The sequence below is a fragment of the Eulemur rufifrons genome, chromosome 4, assembly GCF_041146395.1.
Source record: "Eulemur rufifrons isolate Redbay chromosome 4, OSU_ERuf_1, whole genome shotgun sequence".
In the NCBI taxonomy this organism is placed as follows: Eukaryota; Metazoa; Chordata; class Mammalia; order Primates; family Lemuridae; genus Eulemur; species Eulemur rufifrons.
In genome coordinates, this window is record NC_090986.1 from 51,513,514 (window position 1) to 51,539,245 (window position 25,732).

The 25,732-nt window shown below is 32.7% G+C and overlaps 1 pseudogene; it reads left to right on the forward strand.

The window, feature by feature from the left end:
• Nucleotides 1–21,580, forward strand: part of LOC138382456 (cleavage and polyadenylation specificity factor subunit 6 pseudogene) — a 152,990-nt pseudogene extending 131,410 nt beyond the window's left edge.
• The last annotated feature ends 4,152 nt before the right edge of the window (nucleotides 21,581–25,732 follow it).

The window sequence follows — 25,732 nt, forward strand, 5'->3', positions numbered from 1 at the left end:
CATTAAGCTTTGTTGTGGAGCAGGTTTCAGATTAAGACTGCTTGTGTATGCTACCAATTGCAGTGAATTCATGCCAGGAAAACTGCCTGTCTGATGAAATCTAATATCATCAATTCCCAGTTCCCTGTTGCTGTGCTGTGGCACAGCAGTCTAAGACACCCTGTTTACTTTGGTTTGGATCTTGCATACGCTTACCTCATGTCAAGACTACTGGTTACCTCTGTTTCAACCTCATGAATGTAATGCCTTGTTTCTGGACCTAATGTTTTCCCGTTATATGTAGTCAGTTCTCTCACACATTCAAGGGCTACTTCACAAAATTTGATCAGTCTCAGTTCTTGGTTCTGGTCCCACTTAGTCTGCCCCAACATATTGAAGAATCTGGGTCATGATCAACTATAATTGCCATATAAAAATTGAAAAATCTTATCTATAGATAATTATAGTATAGTTTAATTGCTAAATATGAAAGTGCATCTTAATAAAGTGTAATGCTGAAGGTACTCTCATAAATAGTACAGAATCTAGAATTAGAGATGAAATGAAGGCTATAAAGATACTAGTTCAGATTGATTTATTACTTCTTGTCATTAGGAATATGATAATATTCTATTAGCAGGACCATATATATCCTTCCAGAAAAAACAATTTTCTACCAGGAATTTATTTAGGTTCATCAATAGCAGAATTTTAAAGAAAAGTTTTTAAAAATACTTAAAAACTTTCTGGAAATAGCAGCTCATGATACCAACAATAGCATGTGAGTAAATTGACATATACCCCTCCCTAAGCTGTTGTATGTTGGAAAAGAATATAAAATTCTGAGAATAATATTGTTAGAGCTTACAAAAATAATAATTTTCATTCAATATAGAAATCTACATATGCACCCTTTGCATCAATTTAATCAAAGCTTTTCTCGAAATGAGAATTCAACAAACAGTGAATATATGGGGAACAACTAAGAATTTCTTGAACTGCTCACAGAATGTAATTATTTTTTATTATAGTTAAGAAGAAATTAAACTTTTTAATTAGAAAGTTACATTGTAATTTGAATCTAAGCAACTGTTCATAAAATAGCCACTGGCACTGTCATTAAAGTAAAAATAGATTGAATTTAAATTAAAATAAATGTCTTTTTAAAAAACACAGCTGGGCTCCTAACACCATTTTCTCCATAATATCTCCTAAATTGAAAGCTCTAAATTTTTGGGATCATATCTTCCATTTTAGTAGTTATCAATTTTTTTTAAAAAAATATACTTCCTATTTCACAACCCTAGTATTGCATTAACTATTGTTTGTTATAAGATTACCTGAAGAAGCAATTTCAATACCAAATGCATAAGAATACCTCATTTTTCCTTTTACATTAAAAAAATCTTGTTGAGTAAATAATAGATTTTGTGATGCACATTTTAATTCAATTATACTACAAGTGATGGAATGAATATTACAGGTTAATAGTTCTAATTTTTTGCTTAATGGTTTATCTTTTTTTTAATGAGCAGTGTAAAAGAAGTACAAATAAGTGTTTCACGATGAATATTTTCAAAAGGTATCTAACATGATGTGATAGAGTTTAAACCTTAAATGTTACACCATTTATAGTGGGGAAAAAAATCCTGTAAATATCCCATGAAGGAAATAGGGAGCTGATGGATACCTAAATTTTAAGCCTTAAAATACAAATTATGATTCAATTAAAATGCATCTTGTTAGTGTCTGTGTGCCTTAATAGAAAAGGCAATGTTTCTGTCTTTAAGAACTTTTCCATCGAGTTTGTTGAAAATAGGAAGCAACTAGTGAACACTCAAGCATTTATATTTTAGCATAAGTTGTGTGCTATTATAATTTATCTTGTAGTAATTCACATAAAATTTCAACTAAGTTTTGCAAAAGAATTCTAAAAAGAAAAAGTACACAGGGAAATGTGTTTTAGACCTTCCAAAAGCAAGGGAGTGGTCCCTGGTATGCTTCACTTCATTCTGCTTCTAGTTCTTACAGACTATCTGATAACAAAGTGAGACCAGAGGCCAAAAGACAGTATGAATAATTTCAACTCCAGAATAGTCCACAGGGTGTCAGTTCAGACTAGACTGAGAAACTGGAATCCACTCTTAAAAACTTCTCACAAAGAAAGGAAACAGGGCTTGGAGTGATGAGACAAAGTTTAACACAAGAACTAGATCTAGACAAAAAGGAAAACAAAATGGGAGGTCAGAAGAGATAGTGTATGTTTGTGAGACAATGAGAAAATATTCCGTTTGCTTCAGATATCTCCATTTTGTACCAAGTGTGGAAAATAGAAGAGAGGATGTGGTTATAAAGGGCTTTAAACAGAGGAAGCTGGACTTTTTTCATCATTTGAAATGGGAAGCTCCACTGTCACCCTCCCACTCACCTCCTTGTCCCTCCTGCCACATCCACCTATCCCTTGCCTCTCATCAAGTAGGAGAATGGTGTGATTAAATATTTTTCAGCAATTGATAGTGAGTAAAATGTAAACAAAATTTAAGAGAGTTGAGATGGAGATAAGTGGCTTTAACAGGAAAGACAGATTTTTATTATAAGAAAGAAATACAGTTGACCCTTGAATAACAGGAGTTGGAACTGTGCATGCAGGCCCACTTATGAGCAGAGTTTTTAACCAAACCCAAATGGAAAATACAATGCTTTGTGTATATGGAGGGCCTGGGTATCTGCAGGGCTGACTTTTCCTATCCACAGGTTCCACAGGGCATATTTCAGGACTTGAGTATGTGGATTTGGGTACACACAGGAGTTCCTGAAACTAATCCTTTGTGAATACCAAGGGATCAAGGGATGACTCTGTGTGTGTGTGTGTGTGTGTGTGTGTGTTTGTGTTTATATTCTAAATTATGCATAAAAATATAGGAATTCTTATATTAACAACAATATATGGGATAATACAAAAAGAGAGGGATAAAATAGAAATTTCCAGTTAGGCTTTAAGATTTATTCTGTGAGGTATGGATGTTCAATATTGATTTGTATGCAATGAAAAGTCAGATTAATTTTGGTAAAGGAGGAAATCCTACTCCATTTTTAAAGATAAATTTGAAACAGGTGTGGAGTTCCTATTGAAGAAAATAGAAAACAGTAGAAGGGAGACATATAAAGCCACCTTTGTACTATTTTAAATAAAAAATTACAAGGTCCTGAATGAGAATGAGACAAATAGACTAGACTGTTCACACAAGAGAGATTTCAAGCAGATTGGGAGTCTTGATAGATATAATTGACAGGATTGATAATTTTTTTTTCTTCCTTAGCAAGTAATAGCAAGATGATCTTTCGAGAGAATTCTTACCTTTTTTTAGTAGCAATAAATTTACAATTACTGATTCACCAGTTGGAAATGCTAAATTTTGATGAGGCTTTTTAGAAACAAATTCCTCTTTCATAGAAGATAAGTTTAAACATGCCCAGGCAGAACTAATTTTCTAAACAGTACGAAATATCTGACTTATGTGTCATGATTCTCTTGAGAGCCTTTAAAGTCAATAGAGTAATATATTGAAAGATGCTATGTGAATCAAGAAAAGTAAATTTTACTTTACCATTACAAATGCTCAGAGAATTTTGACACTTGAGCTCATTTATGCTTAAGAAATTTCGGATGATTGAAACAAAAACATCTACAAATTTACTTTTTTTTTTTTTTTCGCTGTCTAATTTGCCTTACCATTATTATTATCTAATAATTTAGGCATGAAGTCAAAGAACTTCTTTGATTAGGTAAGAATGGTGAGGAAAAGGAACATTTAGGTAGTCTACAAGTCAAATTTCTATTTTAGTGACAGGTACCTGTAAGGGTTGCAAAGTCCAAGTGTAGCTTCCTATTTACCAGAAATGAAACGCCTTGGGAAAAGGAAAGTTTGGGCTTAGAAGTGTTGATTCAGCCCTTCAGAGTTACACGTGATACTTCATTTCTATTAAACACTTAAGCCAGAATACGAAGCCTTTTCTTTCCAAGAAAAGGCTGCCAAGACTCCTCAGGTAGTGATTTATCAGAGGAGTAAGATGAGAGGAGAACAACCCTGCTTATATTACACTAGATAAATGAGGGTTCCTTGTGTGCTAAGATTGTCTGGCATATCTGCACAGACCAAGTTATGTTTGGTGAATTATAAAAGAAAAGCCTGCATTGTAAAGCCCTTAGGAGGTACTATCAAATGGTAGAAAGACTGAACTAAATATGTAACTTCAGACAACTCTGAGTCTTATTTTATCTTGTATACAATAAGTATTAAAACACAAAACACACATATCCTAACATAGATGGTTGCTGTCAGAATTAAAATAGATAATGCAAATGGAGCATTTAGTAAAGTACAAGACAGTAAGCAGATATTTTGCCATATAAACATTTAGCTTGTTTTCCTTTTCTCGTTTTAAGATGGCTTTATAATCTTTTTAAATAATGAAATGCCTACTTCCTGCCACTATGATAACCTATTTTTATATAGAGGCAGAAAATGGCAAAAATAAAAATGTAAGAACAGGTAATAGGCAATGAAATAGGCTTATTTATTTTTTAATTCTAAATACCAGTAGAACTATGCTGTTTATGAGTTTTTTAGTTGTAAATTTGTTAGAATAAAGTTATTAAGTTAAAATAAAGGAAGATACTTAACATATTTTAGCCATCCTCTCTTTTTTTGGTACCTAAATAAAGTGTATGAGTCCCAGTGGCCATATTTTCTTTATCACATACAACAATGTTGATGAAATTACTTGAGGCCAAGATAAAAAATATAAATTTCCAAGAATCTGAAATGATAGTGCAGTAACTGAAAAGTTAAGCATGGTTGGAATTCTTAAATGCTTAACTAGCTTATTGAACAAGCTGGATCTAGTTGACTGCAGATAGAGACTGTCAACCGTCTCACTTGATATTGCTATACAGTCGTCATTCACTGTCTGTGGGGGATTGGCTCCAAGAACTCTGCAGATACCAAAATTTACAAGTCTCAAGTCCCTTATATAAAATGGCATGGGGTATGCACATATCCTATGCACATCCACCCACATACTTTAAGTCATCTCTAGATTACTTGTAATACCTAATAGAGTGCCTACACATCACCTCATCTGTGTTGATGCAATGAAGTACTTGGTGCGTGGCACATTCATTATCCACTGTTCTAAGCGCTAATACAGTAAAAATTCCAAGACATACCTATGTATTTTACTTAAATGAGAGAATAATCAATGTACTAAGAAATGTGTACCATTTATATAAAGAGTAAAAGAACACATGCACAAATTAATAAGTATATAGGTTTACAATTGTGATTACTATTTTGAGCCCCTTCAGGAGCTGCCTGGATTTGAATCCTGTCTTGTACTAGTTGTATGATTTTGACAAATTTATGGGACATATTTCTGATTTAGTTTTGTATTTTCTACCTCATAGGACTGCTGTGATAAGTAAATATGTCAATTTTAGCAAGTGTTAGAACACTGAAAAACAATTATATATAAGCAACTATTAATCTACAGTGATATGGTTAATTATATTTCTGTGTAACAACATACTGTCTTTTGCTTTAAGTTAAACTGACATAAACACTTTTAAATTTTAGTTGCATTGGTTTTATGAGAGGAAGAATACTTTCAGATAATTTTTCTGTTAATAAAATGGTAATTTTTTTATATATTTCTGATAATTAAGTGACATGAATATGGTCATATACATAAAATTAGTTCACAGTAAAGGTGAACAAGTACTTCCTCCTATGAAAAACAAGATTTATAACGTTAAGAAAAAACATTCTCAATGACCAACATTCTCTTAAAAAATTGTGGCTTACTAAAACATGCCTAATCTCAAGTTTCCTAAATGTTCAAACAAACCTCTCAAATTTGCAACAGTTCTCTGTTTGTTTCTAGGACAGAAACTTAGAAATTCAACTCTATTAACTAAATCAAAAGTATATTTTTAGTTTGCATTATTATATGGATTCTGGTAAACAAAATCCTTTCTAACTTTCATTAATGTCTTGCCAGACTAAGTATAATGACTGCCTCCATTTATGAGTTCTTGAAACAATTGTAGCAACAACCTATAGATCATTTTCTAGATGTTTCTCATTGATAGCTATTTAAACTTAGAGCTTATAATTCCTACTGTATACTTAGCCATGATTGCATCTAATGATTTTAGCTATTTATTTTCTCATATATAAATATAAATATTTATATGAATAACTTTTAAAATAATTAAATATCCAATGAAGGATGCAAAAGACACTGGTAGGTTTAATGGAGGTAACATTTTAGGGAATTAATTGAAAGATAAACAATATAAGAAAATCAAAGACAAAACTATGTAAAAACAAAATTTGTAAACAATTCCTTATTAAAAGTTGCATAATCATATAGTGATTGGTGTTTTTATATTTTGTTCATATCACTTTGCTATAGTATATAAAATGTGACATTACAATGTTCCTTAGTAGAAAATTATTAAGAAATGCGTTCTGTCTCTTTCCTTTTTCGTAAGGGTTCCAAATTTGAAAAAATGATACGAATCTTTTTACTTTTTGTTTACATGTTTCTTTTTTCCTTAGACAGGCCAAGATTCACTTTATTTCTGCTTCATCTTTTACTACTTGACTTTTATTTTTCTACAGTCTGGATAGACACCTCTCTTCCATTTTTAGGACTAATTTGTTTGGTTCTATGACTAACTTTGGCAATTACACTGTCAAGAATTCAAACAAATGATTTTTGCCAGTATAGTTTTTCTTCTAGATCCACACTGACTCCAAAACATGTACCCTAGTGTTTATTTATTTTCAAAATCTCCATGTTAAGCTGAATTGGCTTAGGAAACACCTTATAGTTAACAAAATATTGAAGTTTAAATAGAATCATGAGAGTCAGAGATATTTATTGATTCCCCTGTGTTACAAAGCTAAAGATATTGCAATGCTAGTAAAACCTGCTCTCATTTGACTTTACTTTTAAGTTTTTGAAGCTACTGATAGTGTTTTGAGCCTTTTTTCTATCCATAGCACCTGGCACAGTATTTTTAATCAAGTTTCACATAAACAATATATGTTAGTAAATAGAGTGACAGCACATAGTAATGGATGCAGGTCTTTCAGCAAACCCACTGAGGAACACAAGATAGATACACAAGAATATGAGATAGGAATAGTTCAAGATACAATACAGCATTTGGGACTCTGTACAGACACCAGGCAGGAATTTCACCACAAAAATTTGTGAAGCTAAAGAGCTCTGTCAGAGGCAATAAATATGATCCTGGATCCCGGGGCCTCAATGTGAAGTTGCTGTTGACACTCCAACAAGAATCAAAATGTGGCTCTTGGACTCCGGACAATGGATGGAGGGCTATTACCAAATTTAACCTTATATATATAAAAAAAGGCTAACGCATTCCAAAAGGCTATCATCTCACCTTGTTCTAAGATAATCCCTCTGCATTTTTAAAATTCACCATTTTCTGTTGTGAGTATTGCTTCATTTTAGCTACTGCCGCTCACTCTGCACTGATTTGCCACAGGAAGAAACATCTTTTAGCACACGGAGTAAAGGACAGGAGATAATATAAAATAACTCTTTATGTAGCAAGTATTGTATTATAAATATACATAAATTAAAATTAAATTTAAAAATGAATACTAAATATGAAATCTGACCATTTCCTAAATCCATAATCTAGGTCTCACAAGAGTTTCCCACCAAATAACAGAGACCCCAGTTCCTAGCATGATTCATTTATGTCTATGGTGGAATCTCTAACCCCTCAAAATGTAAATATCAACAAATTTCCTCTCCATCTTGGATTTGCCCTGAAATCATCTCCCTTTTCTTGATCCTTTGATTTCTATTTTTATATAAGCTTCTTTTCAGGATAACAATAATTCAATTAAATTTGAAAGACTTATTTTGCCCAGATTGTGTACCAATCAATATTCTAAGAACTGTAGATACATCAGTGAACCACAGACATACAGATCATTGTTGTAGTGGGAGCAGATGGATATTAAAATAAAATAAGGTCTTTAAGGTAGGTATACTATAGGGTGAATCCTCAGGAGAAAAATAAAACAGGAGAAAGCTTTAAAGTGAGTTTTAAGAGAGGGATGAAATTTTTAAGAATAGTCAGAGCAGGTCCCACTGAGAAGGTGACATTTAAACAAAGAAATGAAGGTGAAAAAACTCAAAGATTAAAAAAATTAAAATAATACATGCAATCAGTTCTATAGAATATACAACATAATATAGAACATAGTATAGTTTATACATAGAATAGATGACAGATAAAATTTATTAGTTATGTGCCAAGCCCTAGCTTTAATCATGTCACATAACACCATTTGTTAGCTTACATTGCAACTCCACGAAGTAGGCAAAATTATTATCCACATTCTACAGATAAAGAAACTGAGGCAAAAAAGGTTTATGTAATTTGTTCAAGGTCATGCAGCTGAATAATATTTTCAATTACAAGTGGTTTTGCTCCAGATTCCAGGATTTTAACACTAAAATAGTCATGCTCTGAGAGGTAGGGTGATTTATATTCTGTTTACTTCCATATAGAGAAATAAAAAAGCAACCTAATCCCTTCCCACTGATCTTGGCCTTGTCCTATTTGTCCTCCATTCAAAACCCCCACAACTGTACAATCCACAGGAGAACATTTATTACAGTATAAAAAATTTAGTTCTCAGTAATACCACATATGGGAATCAGCCAAGCAGCGTAAATTGAACTTTAGAACTTCAGATCTGGTTCCTTTTACAGTCTGGTGCCAGCATCAGCATCAGGGGATGCCTCCGGGTCGTTCCTGTCATCACCAGCCTCTGATCTCCATCTCCCTTAGGAAGACAATTTTAGAAAAGAGTACACACACACACACATCTACATACACACTCAATACTCCATCCTAAAACTAATAATTTTCATTAAAATGCTGATTATATCCACACAAAGAAAAAATAATTTCCCAAAGGAAACATTTTATGAAAAAAAGTCTTGTAATGCTCTCTGATCCTACATCTTTCGAGTCAGAAGTAATCAAGTATGCAGGTGGAGGCAAAGGGGAATCTATGCCTGTGTCTCATACTGATGCCAGAGATCTTCTGAAGGTTGGCTATGGGAGCCAAGGTTCCAACTTTGTCATGCAAAGAGCAAAGATGCCAAGGCAGCCTGAAAAAGTTTCAGACAACTAGTAATTTGAAATCAACAGAGGAGAGAGAAGGAAAAGAAATGTGACCAACACAAAAACATCATTAAAGAGTGTGAAATGAAAACACAATAATAAATAATTAATAGTAAACCCAAATAAATAGAAGGAATAAAATCAAATAGATTATTTATCTCCAAATAGATTATTTATGCACATCATTACATAAATGCAAATGATTTAAATCTTCCATGTAAAAAACAAAACTGAAGCATCTCAAAATGGTTACAAGCAAAATCTGGCAGTTTACTAATGATACATCAAATACAAAGTGACAAGAAATATAAAAGATAAAAGAATGAAAATGGAATACTGTGAAAAGTAAACAAATGGTAGGTGGGAGTAGAAACCATCAAACCAAGTAAAGTAAATTTCAAAGCACAAAGCCCTAGAGAGACAGAGAATGAGAGACATTGTTTTATTTTGCTAGAATAAAATGTTCCTTTAATTTTATGTTTGTGGTAGTATTTTGTTGTCTAAAGAAAGGAGAAGATAAATCTTGTAAGTAAATCCTGACCTCTACTTGCCTGTAAAAAATACTAGAGCTTCAACATATAAGATATTTCCAATGTTTCTTTAAAACAAAAACAATCAAAATAGTTCATAACTTAATAAATACAATTAAGAGGTGCCAATAGAATTATAATGAAAAATATTACCCACCTATATCCCCACACTCAGGATGCCAGCCTCACCCCAATGCTGCTTCTCAGATACCCTAACTTTCAAATATTTTTGGCAGTTACCTCCATGTTTTTAATATGTGCATAGTGGCATTTAATATTCACATTAGATCCTATTATTTACATCTCGTTTTGAGGTATGAATATGTGGTTTCCCCCGACTCCCTCCTTCACTCATCAGGCCTCTCCTACATTTTCTCAATATTTTTCTAGGCATATATTAGTTTAAATTACCTTTATGTTATCATGCCTTTAGGAATATTAGTATATTATAATTGCATTTTGCCTCTTCTTTTTTTAATTAATGGCATTTTGAATAGGCTTTTTGGTGGTCTTTTGTCATCTTTGCATTATTTATGTATTATATCTTCTCATTTGTACTTTGGAAGTGTTTCGATTACACCTCCAGTATTTTATTAAGTCTGACCCCTGAAACCTTCTTGCTGAAACACACCCTCCACTTTCCTGCTTCAATCTTAAACTATCTGTCCTTGATTCCTGCTGTGAACCACCTATCCCAAGGCTGCCTTTGACTCTAGTTCAGGATTGCAGGTTCCTTTCTGCTTTGTTCCTTAAAACATATACCAGTAATTTCAGAGGAGTAGATGTGTGGGAAGTCCTGGTGTTTCTACAAAATGTTTTATGCCATCTTGTCTTGTTTCACTCAATTGGTAGATTAGCAAATTATATATTTCAGAGTTGAAAAGACAACATCCCTGAGAAACATGAAAACATTTCTCCCCTGCCCTCTATTAGCTAATGTCATTCTTGGAAAAGTTGGCTACCATTTTGTTTGTTGATAATCTTTTTGTGTGCTTTGGTTTTGTTTCATTTTGTTTACCTCTCTAACAGATTTCAGTTTTTAGTATTTTCATAATTTTATTAAAATCTCATGAAAACATGCCTTTGTGTGTACATGCATGTGTTTATTTCATGTATAATCCCCGACCTGGAGAGTATTATCATTTTTCTCTTGACTATTTCCACTATTGTTTTGCAGATATTTTCTTCCCTCAATCTTCTCTATTTTTATAGGTTATGGAAAATTGTATAAATAATATATTGGACTTTCTTAAAATTTTCTCTATATCTATTACCATTTGTCTTCATGTTTCTTCTCTTTTTTTTCTGTTTTCTGGGAGATGTTTTAACTCAAGTTTCTAAAATTGCCAATAATTTCATATAAAAAAACTGTAGTAGTTTTTTTTTTTTTTTGGGAGGGGAATATATTTCTCCAAATTTTCCTAAAATTTTTTCTTTATTTTAGATGCAATATTTCCTGGAAATTTGTTGAACATACTTATCAGAAGTGTATTTGCTTAAATTTTCTATTCTTTCATGGATTACCTCTCTTTCCTCTAGGATAATTACTTTTTGATATTCATCCTTCACCATTTTGTGTTGAAAACTTTTCTCAAGTGTCTTAGTGGTCATAAGATAACTGTTTATATGTAAGAATTAAATAGTACAAAAAAACAATCAGGAACATAATACCTTAGTGGCCCTTATCAACTGTCAAGCTTTGCTTTAGGTTAACTCTAAAATACCAAAGTTTGGAATTATTTCCTCTGGGTTCATTTAAATTCCCCAATAAAACTTCTTATCTGCTATCTAGGGGTGTAGAAGTACAATTGCTTGCACTCCAGATAAAGAGATGGGACAAGTTTTCAATATTGAAAATTTCAATTACTCTTCCAACTATTCTCTCACTATCATCCTTTGAGGGTTTTTTGGGTTTTTTTGTTTGTTTGTTTTATTTGTTTTTTTGTTTTAAGAGATGGGATCTCACCACATTGCCCAGGCTAGACAGGAATGACTGGGCTCAAGTGATTCTCCTGTTTCAGCCTGCTGAGTAGCTAGGACTACAGGCACATCCCACAATGCCTAGCTTATTATGCATAATTTTTGTAACAGCTTTCTTCTCTCTTCTACTAAGCACTATCTCTCCAGTCATTTTTCTTTTATTTTGTTAAAATTATATTATGTGTTCACCCATGTTTTATCCTATGCTTTGAGATAGTGGGTTAATGTATATAGGCAACCCTTCATCTTTATTCAGAATGTTTTCAACATTTCAAATACTCCAGATCCAAGTCCTAATGAAACCTGAAGTCAAATTGCATAGCCTAGGATGAAAGGGTTCTGTGATTATGCTCTTCATGGAAGAATCAGAATAAATACAACCCTCTTCCAGAGCAAATCGCAATGACTTGTCTTTTCCCAAATACATAGGCATCCACAAAGTATTAAAAACTTGAAAAAGACTTGAGTAGATCAAGATGTGAGTCATGGTATTGAGGCTATGTGGGAGAGAAGCTTTCAGGAAAAACAGATCTTTCAAGAACAGTGAACAGCAAAAACAAAGACCTTGAGGTAGGACTCTGTCTGTCATATTAAAGGAATATTAATAAAGATAAAATACCTAAAGTAAAGAGAGTGGTGAAAAGATCATGTAAGACTCATAGTCCACTGAGAATTTGATTGTTAATCTGAGAAAGATGGGAGTGCACTGAAGAATCTTGAGTAGATGAATAATGACATCTATTTGCATTTAGAAAGAATCAGTCGTGTTGATTTGTTGAGAATAGAGTTTACCGACGTAAAGACAAAAAGAGGATGATCAATTATAGAATTTATATATATATATATATATATATATTCCTTGCATTTATTTAATTGTAAACTGCATTAGGTTGTGGATTTCTTAGTTAAATTTTTAAATAATATAATGGAATCTGCAAACATGATTGTATGATTTCCATCAATTTCATTACCATTTCAGATCTATGGAACCACATGGGCTGTAAAATTTAATAAAGTTCACACAGATTCCTCAAACATTACAAATACTAATAGGATAATGGAGTTTGATTAAATTCCATCTCTTTAGAGCCAGTGTTATTGTACATCATTTTATTTATTTATAGTTATAAACAAAAAGCTAGTGTAAATTTCCCACATGGCTACTAAAGAAATTGTAGTATATACTTATTGCCTGTTAATAGTATAAGTATTTTTCTTGCTATATAATGTTGCATTAATTTTGAATAAAAATAATCATTATTCTTAATTAAAGGAATGGGAATTTATTATAGATGTGTTTAATGAAATAATAAAGACAACTATTAGAATAAAGTAGAGAGTAAGTTGTCTGATTTAGAATGGTCAAATGCAGATGATTATTAGAGCATGTTTGGAATGGCTGAAATGCTAAGAAAACTATTGGGAAAGAATAGTCAATAAAATAAGTTGTGAGTATGGCTACCATATAAAACATGAGGATGCGAGGAGAGCTACTAGGACTTCTAATAAAAAGACATGAACTGACAAAAAAAGCTCAGAAATCAAAGGAAGTTTATAGGACACAAAATGGTTAAGTCAGCTCTGCATTTGATAGAAACTACACTAGAACTCAACTAAGATGGATTATCTTGAACTGACAGGATCTCTATAAATAGAAATTCTATTTGGGACAGTTACCACGGAGAAAGCACCTGGTCCTATTTTTTTTTTCCCTAAAAGGACCTTGTGATATTATGCTGGGGGATTTATTTTTTTGTACCAAATATATACCTTTTGACCAGAATAAACTCCACAATTTGTTGTGTGGGAGGGGGCGGGGGGAGTGAATTATTTATAAACCATAACAATTAAAGTTTTCCTTGAAAAAATTAAAAAATAACAGTGAGTATCTTTGAAGATACAGGAAAAAGGGGAAGGAAGAAAAATAGCTATAACTGTAACAAATCTTTAGAATGGGAACATGAATACATCATCCATAAATTTATATATGAACATGTAAATCAAAAATATAAAATATAATATGATGAGATAATAAAGAAAAGATGTCAATGAGCAAATATTTCTCATTTTCTATACCAATTAGGCCTCAGATGCAAATAAAAAACTGAAATTGAGAAATTTCAGGACAAAATATATTTGTTAATAAAATTATATGAAACTTACAGTATCATTGGTAGACAATTAGATTTGGAGTTACACCATCTGAAATGACAGCAAATTCACATGACAGAAGTGGTTCAGTTAAGACTCTCCAGCCACTTCTGGGCACTAGCCTCAGTAGCCTGCTTGCTGATATCAACACTGGGATTGGGATACTTCAGCTTGCACCATCTATACTATTGATTGTAGTCCTTGAATGCTGTTGTCAGAACTTTTTTAATGCCTTTGAAAACTAACCTAAACATTTGTATACCATAATATTATGAAATGAAACAAAATAAAATTAAAATTAAAAAGAGTTAAAAAATAGAAAACTAGAAGTAGAAACCATCTTTTTTTTTTTTTCAAAATGAAAGAATGAACATATATTGGAAAATATTTTGCTAGTGGAAACCAAAAAAAAAAAAAAAAACAACTGTATAAGCTTATATATTTAATATTGAGAGAATACGTAATCTTAAATTTGGGAGAGAAAGCCTTAAGAAGAAAGAAAATGGGTCAAATGACAACAGAAATAAAAAAGTGGTTAACAAACATTGATACAATGAGGAACAATAGCAGAATATACTTTACAAAAAGAACAATTAAAATATACACTGGAGTACAAAAGTATACAATTCACACTACTAAAAAAATAATTATTTTAATGGGAAGCATGTGAAAACTGCTCCTAAAATGCAAAGAGAGATGACAACACGCTAAAAACGATGAGAAATTAAATAGTAGGTATGAAGGATAGGAGATAGAGGGTGCCAAAGAAGAAAACAGTCTTGAAAAAATTGTCATAAAATCCACAACCACTAAAAAACTTATTGAGTTGAAAAACATATTGTATATGCACATTAAAAATCTAATTCAGTTTTTTGAAAAAAAAATCTTCTTGAAAAATTCCACCATTTTTGAATTTCAATAATACAAAAATTTGGACAGAAAAAATGTTTTCTTTAAACTGATAATTTCTGCATCATAAAACTTCAGAAGAAAATGAAGTAATCACTACAGAATTTATGACAAAATTTTTTAAACTGAGTTATGTATTTAGGCAAGCATTTTATTTATATGTGATAGACATAAATGATATGTTTGTCTATTTAGGAACTCACATTTATACCAGGCACAGTTACATAATTCTTTAGAGATTACATTCAATAGAACCCTAATGTTAGGTACGTAGTGAGGGAACTCTGGCTCTCCTAGGGACAAAAGTGGGTGCCTTGCCTGAGTGCTGTCTACAGCAATTGTCACACCTGGGGAAGAAGGACAAAGATAGGTGCTCTGGCCTTGGTGCTGCCCCACCTTGATCCTGCCCCAAGTAATTGCCACACCTGGGGGAAGGAGGAACACCCTGAGGATCTGCAAAAGAATGCAGGGAATTCCCCAGCCCACAGGCCATAGAGCCCAGGCATAATAGGATCTGGAAGATGATCTAGCATAAACTAAGACTAATTATGTCATTCACTGTCCATCAAAGTGGTTCACTTTGGTTATTTGATTTTTTTTGCTGATTTGCTTGAGTTCTTTGTAGATTCTGGTTACTAGCCTTTTATCAGATGTATAGTATGCAAATATTTTATCCCATTCTGTAGGTTGTCTATTTGCTCTGTTGACTGTTTCCTTGGCTGTGCAGAAGCTTTTTAGTTCAATCAAAACCCATTTGTTTATTTTTGTTATCGCTGTGATTGCCTTTGGGGTCTTTTTCATAAATTCTTCACCTAGGCCAATATCTATAACAGTTTTTCTAATATTTTCTTATAGAATTATAATGGTTTCATGCCCTATGTTTAAGTCTGTTATCCATCTTGAATTAAGTTTAGTGAGTGGTTAGAGGTATGGATCCTGTTTCAATCGTTTATATATAGTTATCCAATTTTCCCAGCACCATTTATTGAATACGGATTCTTTTCCCCAGTGTATGCTTTTGGTTTGTCAAAGATAAGATGAAAATATAAGGATAATTTTATATCTGGGTTCTCTGTTCTGTTTCATTGGTCTATGTCTCTGTTCATGTGCAGTACCATTCTCTTTTGGTTACTTGTAGTATAGCTTGAAGTCTGATAAGGTGATGCCTTTAGATTTGTTTCTTTTTACTTAAGATTGCTTTGGTTATCCAGGCTCTTTTCAGGGTACAAAGAGTAGATTTATTATTCTAGATATGTGAAATATGATGCTGACATTTTGACAGGGGATTGCATTGCATCTGTAAATCACTTTGAGTAGTATGGACATTTTAACAATGCTGATTATGCCAATCCAAGAACTTGATATGTTTTCCCATTTGTTCACATTATCAGCAATTTCTTTCCTCAATGACTATAGATGCAAAAATTCTCAACCCTTATGAATATATTAATACATACAAAAATTGTCAACAAAATTCTAGCAAACTGAATTCAGCAGCACATGAAAAAAATAATCTACTATGACTAAGTGGGCTTTATCTCAGAAATGTAAAGATAGTTCAACATTCACATATCCATAAATGTGATACACCACATAAACAGAAGGAAAAACAAAAATCATATTATAATCTTAATAGATGCAGAAAAAGCATTTGACAAAATTCAACACCATTTCATGATAAAACTCTTAGCAAAATAGGCACAGGTGGAACCTATCTCAAAATCACAAAAGCCATATATGACAAACCCACAGCCAACATCATACTGAATCAGGAAAAGTTGAAAGCATTCTCACTTAGAACTGGAACAAGACAAAAATTCCCACCATGACCACTTCTATTCAAAATAGTGCTGGGAGTCCTAGCCAGAGCAATCAGGTAAGAGAAGGAAATATAGGGTATCCAAATGAGGAAAGAGGCAGTCAAACTATTGCCCATTGCTGATGATATGATCTTATATTTAGAAAACCCCAAAGACTCTGCCAAGAGACTCCTGGAATTGATAAATAAATTTCACAAAGTCTCAGGTTGTAAAATTAATGTACATAAATCAGTTGCATTCCTATACACCAACAACTGTCAACCTGAGAATCAAATTAAGGATGTAATACCTTTCACCATAGCTACAAAGAAAACAAACTACCTAGGAATATATTTAACCATGGAGGTGAAAGATCTCTATAAAGAGAACTAGGATGTCTTTCATATTAAAAAATTTCTTTCTTCATTGGCCATCGTTCTTGTCTCAAAAACTGTATCTTTATGCAATTAGCAACTAGATCTAGGCCAAAACCCCTTTATGGATTCAACACCTCATGTTAGTATCATACTGGAATATCTGAAAGACATGGGAGTGTCTACTTATTTGATGTACTAGATTAAAATAATTCAGTTATGACAAATCTAGTTTATTAAAATTTTGTGATTTTCCTAGTCGTTCAGGATATTATTCTTCTTATATTAAATACTTACTAAAGATCAATGACAATCTATATTTGAGTGGCGCAAATGAAAGTCTTCTTTAGGTATGTATTCACTTTGACTTATGCTACCTATGTACAGTAGTTACTCAAACACTTAAAAAGGTTAAATATTTCTAGTTGTATTCGTTGGTTGTCCAATGAACATAAATCATTTACCAAATTATGCAAGAGCATTGCAATCTGGGCAGAAATTCTAGTAAGTTTCCAAACTTGGAAAAATGTTCCAAGCACTTTAAGGATTACTGCCAATTACTATTATATCAAATTTGATGAGCTTATCCATACTTATTTCATTTCTCTTACTTCTATATCTTTTGACACTAAAGATAATATCTCACTCACCAAAATTCTAATGATTTGATTAAGAACTTGGAAATATATTTCAGATTCCCTCATACTTATCAAATATTAATAAAAAGAAACTATGAAAGACAGTTTATTAAAATCATTTTGTTCAGTAGTTTGTCTATAAAATCAATGATACAATTTATTATTTTTTATATCATCAGAGGAGCAGAGATACATTTGATTTTTAGTAAATATTTTATTTTTTACAATCTCAGACACTACAATTTAAATCTCTTTCCTATTAAATCCATACTATAAATAAATATAAAATTTGTATAATACTTATATAGATATTAAATGTAAACCAATAAAAAATTTTAATATGTTTGAACATGCTTCCTTAAAAGTTAATTGTTAATAAATGTATGCATTTTTGAGTTCGCAAGAAATGAAATATCCAAATACTGTTTCTATAATTATTCAAAATTATCTAACAATTTTGAGAAAGAAGTAGGGGTTGAGCATACTGCTATCCCTAGTTCAAGTCTGAGTAGATTTTTAGTTGTATGGAGAAAATATTAGGGAGGGTAAAAAAGATAAAAAAGAAATAAATATATCCTATGATGTTTTTGTACTATCCTTTTAAAGAGCACAGCCACTTTATAAGACTCTTATCATTAATAAACTTTGAGAGAATAATATGTATAATTCTTCTAGTTGAAATAGCCACACTTAGAAATAGTTGTTCTCTCTCTCTTAAAAAAAAGAAAAGAAAAAGAGAAAGAGAAAAAAAGAAAAGATGAAATGCTTAAAACCATTACAGTCTTTAAAGTAAATTGGAATTAAAATTACAGTAGAAAGGTAAAAGCTTGCTTGTCTGTTTGTTTATAAATCTTCCTTTTATAATAAACTATGTACCAGTGAATTTGACTCTCTATGGAAAATGGAGAAAGTAGCCTTTCATGAACATCTAAGATTTCTGACAAAATATTTTCTTAGGCTTACAGAGAAAAGTCTATCTTTTACATTTTCATACCACTCCAACCCCTTTATAAACACAGAATTCCACTGTGAGATTCTAAGCAAATTGTCTAATTTCTCAGGGTTTCAGATTCCATGGAAAGAGGCATGCCACAGCCTTAGTTTTTTTCTCTCTCAGATTTATAGCAAGTGAACTCAGATTATTTACAATTCTATACTTCAGATTTCCCAAGAGTAGGGTTAATATGAATCACAACACTAAACAAAGTTCTGGCCCTGTATAAGTTTGAAAACAGAGGGAGAAAGAAGAAAATAAAGTTTTCAGACAGTCAAGCTTACATTTATAAATATTGTTGCCCTTTATATCTGTTGATTCCGCATCTGTGGATTCAAAAACTGCGGATCACAAATATTTGGGGAAAAAAATGGTTAAATCTGTCATGAACATGTACAGACTTTTGTTGCATTATTCCCTAAATAATATAGTATAACAATTATAATTTATACTGTATTAGTTATTATAAATAATGTAGACATGACTTAACATATTGACTGCCATATGAGTTGAATTGTATTTAACTTTTGACGCCTGGTTTTGCAAGAAGCAAAACCCTGCAGTTGGTTCCTGAAAATCTTACTTGTTGATTTTCTTATTGCTACAATTAATATTGGAAATTTAATTGTAAAAATCATGGATGTCATTGTATATAACTAACTTGCAGAAAACAATACAAAATAACAAATAAGAAAGGATGATTTTGTTTTAATAAAACACCGTGGCCCCACAAAACTTTCTTTTTTCTAGTGTGGAAGTCAATATGCTAAAGTATATGGGAATATGTGTGTGGCAATATGCAAATACAGCATCATTTTATATCAAGGACTTGAACATCTGTTGATTTTAGTATCCTCAGGGATCCTAGGACCAATCTTTCATGGATATGAAGGCACAATTGTGTATAATTTATGTCAGGTAATCACCTACATTCCATATAATATAACTTACACCATCTCAGAGAAATGTGTATAAGCTTTATGATTAATTTTAATTGAAATTAGTTAAAAATCTTAAAGCATTCAAAAAATAATCACTGAATTTTTGACTACATACTATCTACAATTGGAAGGATACTAGTCTTTACTTCATACTAGTTAATAACTATGGAAATATACTTGTTTGTATAAAAGTAAAAGCTTTTAAGTCTATTTTATAATCACAAGTAGTTGTGTTATATAGGATGTCACAGAGGAAATTATACTTTGTGAGGTTCTGGGTTGAAAGTAAAAGAAACTAAGTAAGCAAAACATAACTTTATTGGAGTGATGTCAGTAAACTCATATTATTGACATAAAGGGAGTAAAACAGGTTTTAGAAAAGGAAGAACGTGAAGCCACGCAGAAGAAGCCACACCCAAAGTGAAATCTAATGAACAGTCTACTTAGGGTGAGCTGCTACCCTGTCCACCAGAGATTACTACTACCATAGGCACTCTAGACACTCCTGCCATCATACTCCATTGTACTGTTCTGTGGCACACCCCATTAAGAATGAATTCTAATCCTTGCCTTTTCACTCATGTGGATCCATCCCATCTTAAAGTACTGAATAGGTATCTAACAGGTGGAGCTTTGATCATAATCTGCACCCTAGCTATGAGGGAATGGGGAGTGAAAATACTGGACTTCCTGGGACTTTTGTAATTAGCAGCAGTGCCAGGCATACCCCAAATATTAAGATGACAGAAGATTCCATCAAAATTGCAATACTATACAATGAATATTCTTTAATAAATGCATGATTCAGAAATATTAATTGCTTATTTGAAATGATTTTCTTATTAATTTTGAAGAACTCTGTTCTTCAAAAAAGTTAATGGATCTGTTGCCTAAAAGAGAACTCCATGATCAGAATCCTGTTGTAACTCCATGCAATAAACAGTTCCTGAGTCAATTTGAAATGCAGTCCAGGAAAACTACACAATCAAGACAGATGTCTGGGGAAGGTAAAGCTGGTCCTCCAGGATGCAGTTCACATGCAGCATTTCCACAAGGTGGTAGAGGACAGGGCATTTTCCAGGATCTGTTCTCGGTGGGGACAGATTTCTACAGCCAGCAGGACTAGGCGGGCTACCCCTACCTTTTCCAGCTGGACAGACTATACCATGTCCACCCTTAGGTCCTCCAGGCCCACCTGGTCCACCAGATCCTCTACCTCCTGGCCGGGTTCTGCTTCCCCTTCTAGCTGGGCTTCCTAATGGAAGAGATCACCCTCTACCACCAGTTCTTTTTCCTGGACAATCTTTGGTCAGCCCCCCCTTGGGTCCACTTCTTCCTGGCCCTCCACCTCTAGTTCCAGGCTATGGCTCCCCGCCTGGTCCACCACCTCCACAACAGGGACCACCTTCACCTCCAGGCCCTTTTCCACCTTGCCCACCTGCTCCACTTGGGCCACTCCTTACACTTTCTCCTCCTCCACATCTTCCTGGACCACCTCCAGGTGCCCCATGGCCAGCTCCACATGTGAACCCGGCTTTCTTTCTGCCACCAACACTGGCATGCCAACATCAGAGAGCTGAGGTCCACCACCAACAGATCCATATGGCCGACCTCCACCATATGATGGGGTGACTATGGGCCCCCTGGAAGGGAAATATATACTGCAAGAATACCATTGAGTGAAGCTGAGTTTGAGGAAATCATGAATAGAAATACGGCAATCTTAAGCAGTGCTATTTCAAGAGCTGTGTCTGATGCCAGTGCTGGTGATTATGGGAGTTCTACCGAGACACTGGTAACCGCAAATTCCTTGATTAAACAATCCAAAGTATCTGCTGATGATCATTACAATGTTCTTATTAGGTCTTTGCAAGATGGCCTTCATGGAATTGAGTTCAAGTCATATGGTTCTGGATCAAGAAGACGTGAGAGATCAAGAGAGTGGGACAATAGTAAATCACGAGAAAAGAAACAGCGTCATAAATCCCGTAGTAAAGATCGTCATGACGATTATCATAGAGCGAGAAGCAGAGAATGAGAGAGCACCGGACCCTGACCAAGACCATGACTGAGGGCGAGAGTATCGTCATTTGTAGTAGTATATACCTACATTTTAACTGGTTCAACTACTTGTTCTGTTTTGACAGTTTAAATTTTTACGTTTTGACATTTTGGATATTACTTTAAATTTTAGTCATTTTAAATTTAAATATCAGTTTTTAAATTCAAATACACTTTCATGATCGTAATGACTAAGCACAGTTATGGAGCATGTTTTTAAGTAATACCTTTTTAAAAAGTAACTTCAGAGGAGAGATGTCACGATTACTTTGTTAGAGCAAATATTTCTGTTTTCTTCTTTTCAAAGGAACAAGTTGTTGCCACATTAAGATACAGGCAGAACTGAATATATACTAGAAAAAAATATATTTAAACTACCAGAGACAAACAGATGCAGCTAAATATTCCTCATAATTGTTAGAAAAGAAATTAGATAAGAAACATCAAACATGCCCTATTCAAGAAAATAAAATTGAAAGATTTTCCAAACCATTCAAATATTATTTTATAACAAACTCTGAAGCATGAAAATTATATTACCACAAACTACTTTCTTCCTGAAGCACAGATTGAAACAATTGAGTTCTACCAATCAACAGATGTTATCTGTAGGTGGTACATTCATTTATAAAGACTCATCAAGATAGGAAGAGTAATTCGGTAAAGAAAGTTAAGTCACCTAGTACAATTTGAATCTTTATAGTCAATTTATTACTGGTAATGACAAAATAATGTGAACATGGTAAATGGTAACTATCTCACAGATGGAAAAGGGGAATTAAATCAGCAAATGCTTATATACGAATGCAAAGTCATTTGTAGTTACAGCACAATTGCTGATAATATAAATTTGAGGAAAATTAAGAACAAAAAGGAAAAATGTTTTGAACTATTTCAGGTATCTATTGGTTAGTATGGTAGAAAGAAATTAAAAAAGAGAAAGAAAGAAATGAAACAAAACAGAAAAACATGCTCCCCAAGTTATGAAAACTAAGAATTTAAGATCTATGGTTTTGGGGGACCTCTCTTAGTTCCACCACCATTTATTTATTTTAATTATCTCTCCTCTGAAGTTACTTTTTAAAAAGGTATTACTTAAAAACATGCTCCATAACTGTGCTTAGTCATTACGATCATGAAAGTGTATTTGAATTTAAAAACTGATACTTAAATTTAAAATGACTAAAATTTAAAGTAATATGCAAAATGTCAAAACATAAAAATTTAAACTGTCAAAACAATCATATTTCAGCTCAAACAGGAAATCAAATAAACTTTTGACAACTGTTTTTAGATATATTTTTAGTTTTTCTGAAATCATTTAATAATTTAAGACTTTATCAGAATAGATTATATGATTTATGAGTCGTTTAAAATAAAAATAAAAATGAAACTTTTACTATCTTGAAACAAATTTACATATATGCCTAGGGGAGTCAAAATTTCTTTGTACTATTAATATGCATTCTAACAGTAACATTTGGTTGATTACAAAAGAAACTGTAATGCATTATCACTGACTCTACTATGTCCATGAGACAGATTATCTTTTTGACAGACATTTTTTTTCTTTCCTATACATAGTAATTTGACATTGTTGAACATACAAACTTCCTAAACTTGGATGCTTTTCTTGTGTAATACAATAAAATGTATTATCATTTACATTAATATACTTCATCATAAAAAAATTTACTCCAAAAATAGACACCATATATTTATGCACTGGTCATTTAACACTTGCACATTAATATTCATTAATGCGAATATTGTTCTTTGGAACACAAACCGAGCATAAAATATATATAACTCTTTCTTAATCCCTTTTTACAGATGACCATTCACTTTAAACTTTTTCCACTATCATAATTTTTATTACTTTGATGTGGGGTAGGAAAGTGGGCAAAGGATTAGCCCTTTAAAGAATGAATTTCTCTAATTTACTGAAATAGATTAAGTGCTGATTATATATAATAGACCTAACATACATTACTATAAAGTGGTGGTGAACTTTTTGTTTTTACTAATGGCACGGTACTAAAGTAGAAGGTACACGAGAGCAAGGATTAGAATTATCTTTACTATTCCCTTCATATGTGGCACACAGTAGGTACTCTATGCATAGTTCCGGAATGGATGAATATTTTCTAACCATTCATGAAGAATGAAAAAACCTCTGTTTTCTCTCTCTCAGGAATTGCTTTATTGACCACCAAAGTACCAGCACAATGTAGATTATTTGGATGTAATTTACATTCTTGCATATACTGTTATATATACACTATTATGTAAATCTGGTACTCCATAGTCAACTTATTTTACCTTTGCTACTCCCTAAAGCAACAAACGTTTGTATTACCCTGTTTTGTTTCTCAGAATTTCTTTACCACATACCCACATATGATCCAAATGATTCCAAATCCATGATTTAGTTATGCTGCTAAACAGTAAATTAGTTTTATACACAATTTAAGAAGTTACAAAAGTCTTTTTTGAACAGTGTTCTATAAACAAAAACTTCTCTTTGTGTGATCAAAGTCTGACCTGCCCTGACTCACCTAAGTCCTTCTCAGTCTTCCCATGACAAGCAGCTCAGCAATCAATAGTAGGTCACAGAAGCTAAAGTTCAAGGATTCTGCATCTCAGTGTTTCACATTTATTCTGTTTTTACTTGGCCCAGTCATACTTGGGTCTTATTTTATAACTCTCACTTAAAATGTAGAAAAAAGTTTTTCAAAATATCACATTTAAATACACACACACACACACACACACACAGACTCACAGGTATATCTACCATATTATAGTGTCAGAATGTGTTTGTGATGAAGATGATTCATTTCACTACAAAATGCAAAACAGAAATGACACAAGATTTCTATTAAGTTTTATAAAAGCAGTTCTAACTATGCCCAACTTAGAGGTAAATATATTCCACCCACCTCTGGACCTTTATCCAATATATCTAATTTTTTTCCTAAATTTAGCCTTAAAATGATATTTAGCCTGTTATGAATCACTTTGCTTATTCAAAAGAAATACAAGGATAAAGAAGATGACTTGCAAAAAGAGACTGAAATAAATTTCAGGTAAAGATGGTAATATGTATGTGTGCATTTCTAAAAATCAGAGTAGGTATTTCAGCTACCTCTTTTTTTTTAGTGTCATAAAAATTATTCTTCTAATTCACCTAGAAGAAACTAAGATTGACAATGTTATTCATTTATGAACACTAAATGATCTTTCCTGAATATCCTTCAGAGTTAAGCAGTCATGTGACACACTACATATCTAAAACTTGCAGCGGCTGCAGTTCTATTGTTTGTTATGCAGACAGACACAATTAAGCTCCCTTGGAGAACACTATTGGCACAAACCAGTAAAAGTTTTCTTTATGCTAAAAACATAAAACAACAGACTAAATGGCAGGCAAAGAGGAAGTCATGACCGCAGGCAGTACGCTGTCATTCACTTTTCCCTAGTGAATTAATTTGCCATGAACATTGGAAATAGCATCCTTCATGTCAGAGGCAAAACCATTAGATCACCATGCAGAGAATGGACAGGAATTATACAGACATCTAGGAACTCTAATGCCATGGCAATTACAATCTTCAGTAACTCAATGGCTCGAGAGTTTTGCTTATCTGTTATTTGAACTGATGGACATCTGTCTGTTAAGTCTGTGGGCCCTGTATGACTATTTAAAATGCCAACAGATGCTAGAAAATCAAAATAAACAAAATTAAGTTTAAAAGACAGAAAAGTTTGATTGCTGTCAGAAATAAAGATAGATGGATGGACATAATAGAGACATATTTTATTTTATGCAGTTAGTCTGTGCTCATCTATCTTTTCATTTATGTGGCCTCTGACACCACAATAGGACATTATTAACTGGGGCTTAGGACAAATGTATAATAGTAGCTTCCTACACGATTTACCTGAGTCTGTCTCTCTGCCCTTCAGTCTATCCTCCGTATCAAAACCACAAAAATGTTCCAATAATAGAACTAAGAGAGTGTCATTTCAAAAGAAGATTCTTCAGACTTCATAATTTTGTGCAGGTCAACCTCTGCAGCCAAGTTTCACATTCTACACTAACCCAGGTGGCCTCAACGCTCTCCTC